We start from the raw sequence: 5369 nt of genomic DNA on the forward strand, positions 1-5369 counted from the left end.
ACGTGGTATGGGTATGAGTTCGTGGCGATGCCGTTTGGGTTGACTAACGCACCAGCTGCGTTTATGAGATTGATGAACAGCGAGTTTCAGGAGTTTCTGGACGTGTCTGTCATCATTTTCATCGACGACATCCCGGTTTATTCTAAGAGTCCTGAAGAGCATGTAGTGCATTTGAGGGCAGTTCTGGAGAAGCTGTGGGAGCAGAAGTTGTTTGCTAAGTTGAGCAAGTGTAGTTTCTGGCAGCGTGAGATGGGTTTTCTGGGTCACATTGTGTCTGCAGATGGGGTTTCGGTAGATCCGGAGAAGATTCAGGCTATCAGGGATTGGACTAGACCGCAGAATGCCACAAAGATCAGGAGTTTTCTTGGGTTGGCAGGTTACTACAGGAGGTTTGTGCAGGGGTTTGCGAGCAGAGCACGACCTATGACTAAGTTGACAGGGAAGGATGTTCCTTTTGTTTGGTCACAGGAGTGTGAGGAGGGCTTTGCAAGCCTGAAGTATATGTTGACTACTGCTCTGGTGTTGGCTTTGCCTGAGCAGGGGGAACCCTATGTGGTGTATACAGATGCATCCAGAGTTGGCTTGGGTTGTGTGTTGATGCAACATAGGATGGTGATTGCCTATGCTTCGCGGCAGTTATGGAAGCATGAGGACAACTATCCTACCCATGATTTGGAGATGAGTGCTGTAGTCTTTGCCCTGAAGATTTGGAGATCTTATCTTTATGGTGCAAAGGTATAGGTGTTTACAGATCATAAGAGCCTAAAGTATATATTCACTCAGCTCGAGCTGAATTTGAAGCAGATGCGGTGGATGGAGCTGGTGGCGGATTATGATCTTGAGATAACCTATCATCCCAGTAAGGCTAACTTGGTTGCGGATGCTTTGAGTCAGAAGCGGGCGGTTTCGGCTCTGGAGCGGGGTATGGATTCTCTGGTAGGAGAGATCAATGCGTTGAGCTTGTGTGCGGTTTCTCAGAAGCCGTTGGGTTTGGTTGCAGCTGATAGAGCAGATCTTTTGAGAAGAGTGCGGTTTACTCAGGAGTCGGATTTGGGACTGGTGAATGCCTCAAAGGATGCTGACTCAGAGTATCAGGTTTCGGCTAATGGTACTATCTTGGTGCATGGGCGGATCTGTGTGCCCAAGGATGAGGAGTTGAGGTAGGAGATTCTAAGNTGGGTATGAGTTCGTGGCGATGCCGTTTGGGTTGACTAACGCACCAGCTGCGTTTATGAGATTGATGAACAGCGAGTTTCAGGAGTTTCTGGACGTGTCTGTCATCATTTTCATCGACGACATCCCGGTTTATTCTAAGAGTCCTGAAGAGCATGTAGTGCATTTGAGGGCAGTTCTGGAGAAGCTGTGGGAGCAGAAGTTGTTTGCTAAGTTGAGCAAGTGTAGTTTCTGGCAGCGTGAGATGGGTTTTCTGGGTCACATTGTGTCTGCAGATGGGGTTTCGGTAGATCCGGAGAAGATTCAGGCTATCAGGGATTGGACTAGACCGCAGAATGCCACAAAGATCAGGAGTTTTCTTGGGTTGGCAGGTTACTACAGGAGGTTTGTGCAGGGGTTTGCGAGCAGAGCACGACCTATGACTAAGTTGACAGGGAAGGATGTTCCTTTTGTTTGGTCACAGGAGTGTGAGGAGGGCTTTGCAAGCCTGAAGTATATGTTGACTACTGCTCTGGTGTTGGCTTTGCCTGAGCAGGGGGAACCCTATGTGGTGTATACAGATGCATCCAGAGTTGGCTTGGGTTGTGTGTTGATGCAACATAGGATGGTGATTGCCTATGCTTCGCGGCAGTTATGGAAGCATGAGGACAACTATCCTACCCATGATTTGGAGATGAGTGCTGTAGTCTTTGCCCTGAAGATTTGGAGATCTTATCTTTATGGTGCAAAGGTATAGGTGTTTACAGATCATAAGAGCCTAAAGTATATATTCACTCAGCTCGAGCTGAATTTGAAGCAGATGCGGTGGATGGAGCTGGTGGCGGATTATGATCTTGAGATAACCTATCATCCCAGTAAGGCTAACTTGGTTGCGGATGCTTTGAGTCAGAAGCGGGCGGTTTCGGCTCTGGAGCGGGGTATGGATTCTCTGGTAGGAGAGATCAATGCGTTGAGCTTGTGTGCGGTTTCTCAGAAGCCGTTGGGTTTGGTTGCAGCTGATAGAGCAGATCTTTTGAGAAGAGTGCGGTTTACTCAGGAGTCGGATTTGGGACTGGTGAATGCCTCAAAGGATGCTGACTCAGAGTATCAGGTTTCGGCTAATGGTACTATCTTGGTGCATGGGCGGATCTGTGTGCCCAAGGATGAGGAGTTGAGGTAGGAGATTCTAAGAGAAACTCATGCTAGCATGTTCTCTATTCATCCAGGAGCGACTAAGATGTACTGAGATCTCAAGAGGTACTATCACTGGGTCGGGATGAAGAAGGACGTGGCTAGTTGGGTTGCGAGGTGCGATGTGTGTCAGCTTGTGAAGGCTGAGCATCAGGTACCAGGTGGTTTGCTGAAGAGTCTTCCCATTCCAGAGTGGAAGTGGGATATGATTACTATAGACTTCATGGTGGGTTTACTAGTGTCCAGGACATTTTATGCTATTTGGGTCATTGTGGACCGATTGACTAAGTCGGCACATTTTCTAGCCATTAAGAAGACTGATGGAGCAGCAGTCTTGGCTAAGAAGTATGTGAAGGAGATAGTCAGGTTGCATGGGATGCCAGCGAGTATAGTGCCTGATAGGGATTCCAAATTCACTTCAGTGTTCTGGAGAGCATTTCATGCAGAGATGGGCACTAAGGTGCATATGAGTGCAACTTATCATCCCTAGACAGATGGACAGTCACATATGACGATCCAGACGTTGGAGGATTTGCTGAGGATGTGTGTGTTGGATTGGGGTGGCCATTGGGCAGATTACTTGAGCTTGGTAGAGTTTGCTTACAACAACAGTTACGAGGCGAGTATCGGGATGGCGCCTTATGAGGCTTTGTATGGGAGGCCATGCCCTACACCGTTATGCTGGACTCAGGTGAGGGAAATGAGCATGTACGGGGCAGATTTTGTTCAGGAGACTGATAGTTAGATTTTCACCCAGGGTATCAATTCCCTATGCAGTTGTAGTACAAAGGGTTATCAATCCAAATGGTTGTCTATTGCTAGCAGGAAGGTTATGATCAAAACAATACAAGTCAAGCCAAGCAGATAAGGTTTTTGTTCTAACAGTCCTAAAATAAATAAAAGAAAGGAATATAAACAAAGAAACCACACGACCTAAGCACTCGATGCAAGCAGTCGAGTACAGGATCGAGTGGGGTGATCGAGTAAGCAAATGAGATATGAACAGCTCGAGGTATTACTCGATGCAGGTTATCGTGTACCTGATCGGGTAAGTGGTCGAGTAAGTAAAGAAAATGTAAACAAATAAAATACGAAAGCTCCTAAGGATGTGGTAATCGAATCCTAAGTATTCTAGACCAGTAAAGATGCCTTACATGCCTCAAGCAATTATTTCCCAGACAATGAATCTCTAAAACCTTGTCACCACACTCTCGCACTAGCAACAATTAACCTTGATCACTTACCACACTCTCATACTAGCAATATGAACAAGCAGGCATTAAGAACGATTCATTATTGTCAGTCAACTCAAACTTATCTAATCTCTTACTCAGAGTCAAGTAAACCTCTAGTATTGGCTAATTCACGCATCTCATCTACACCTCTTGGTCGCTGAAACGCCCTAGATCTAATTTCAACCTCTCAGTCTGTTGACAGCATTAAGAACACCAACCTAGAAGGAAATCTATCAATCATTTACAATCAAACTAAGGCATTCTAACCGATCAAGAACACAAAATCATCTATCCCATCCCTAGAAACTTTACTACACTACTCGGACATGATAACAAGGAACAAAATAACGAAAATGAATGAAACTTGCATTGTATTAAAAGATAGAGTAGAGTAGAAAGAGTACAAGATAGAAATCTAAGAAAACTATAAAAACTATGAAATAAAAATGCAAAACGAAAAGAAAAATGTTTGAGTCGCTCAGTTCTCTCATAGAAGCTCTCGCTCTCTGGTTTGAGGGTCTGCGGCATGCTCCTTTGTGAGCTAGGAGAGGAGGGGGTTTATATATGGAAAACCTTTTGACCTAGCTTCCCAGACATGCCCGATGGTCTACTCGATGTGGTACACGAGGGTGAAGTCGGGTTACTCCTCGGGTGGATCTTCGGGTTGTTCTTCATGCTCTCGAATCCTCCTCGATCGTGTTGGGGTTCGGACTTGTTCTTGCAGCTCGATGGCTCCTTCGGATACATGCTCGGATTGTCCTTGTTTTTCCCCATTTTTGGCTTTTTAGCACCTGTTTTCATCCAAAATATGCAGATGCAGAAATGTAACACCCTAAATGGTCTAAAAGTGAATTCTTACAGTTAATGACCTAAAAATGCTAAGTTAGAGGTATGAACAATGCAAAATATGGACAAAAAGGGATGCTAAAAACATATAAATTAGAGAGTTATCAGACCCCCAAACTTAAATCTTGCTAGTCCTCTAGCAAGGAAGTAAGAGGGTGCGGTTTGAAAGTGGGGACTCATAACCTTAAGATGCTAAGTGAAGGATTCAAGCTATAGTCCATAAAGATAGTTTAATGGTGCTAAGATCAATCAACATACTTACAAATATTTTTCTATGCTTATTACCATGCATCGATCTAGTTCAACCTCCAACTAAAGATAAAGAACATCTCTTTCACATTCAATTAAGTGTTTGGCGAATTCTTGCAAATGGAAGGTGAATCAAGCTCAATCGATTTCAAGGGTAAGGCTTTTTAGTAAGGTGGTTTCAAATAAATTCTTTGGGTGGTTTTCTCTCAAAAGAAGGAATGCTAGACAGTTGTGAAAACTATCTAAGATTAAGAACAATTTGGGCATACAAAGCTTAACTCTTGATGATCTACCCTTTTCTCATTCACTTTTTTTTTATTAAACCCCCTAGAATTAAACTACACACATCCTTGATTTTAACTCTTTCTTTTTTATATATTCCCTAAGGTTTAGACTTTTAGACTTTAAACTTCTAGCTCTCTCTCTCTTTTTTTTTTTTTTTTTTTGCTTTTCTTTCTTTGCTAAACTCCTAATATGAATATATATTTTTTGTCGTTCTTTCTTTCTTTCTAGTAGACTATAGCAAGAGCTTTCCTCTTTTTTTTTTTTAGAGACTTAGAGCTAATTGACTCTAACCTTAGGGACTTTTTCTTCCTTTTTTTTATTGCACAACCCAACCCCAAATAAACATTCTAACCACCTATCTTTCAAAACCGAATCTATTAGCTAGTTCAAATTCTGACTTAGCTAAATCAA

This window comes from Camelina sativa, chromosome 13 (assembly GCF_000633955.1).
Source record: "Camelina sativa cultivar DH55 chromosome 13, Cs, whole genome shotgun sequence".
Lineage (NCBI taxonomy): Eukaryota > Viridiplantae > Streptophyta > Magnoliopsida > Brassicales > Brassicaceae > Camelina > Camelina sativa.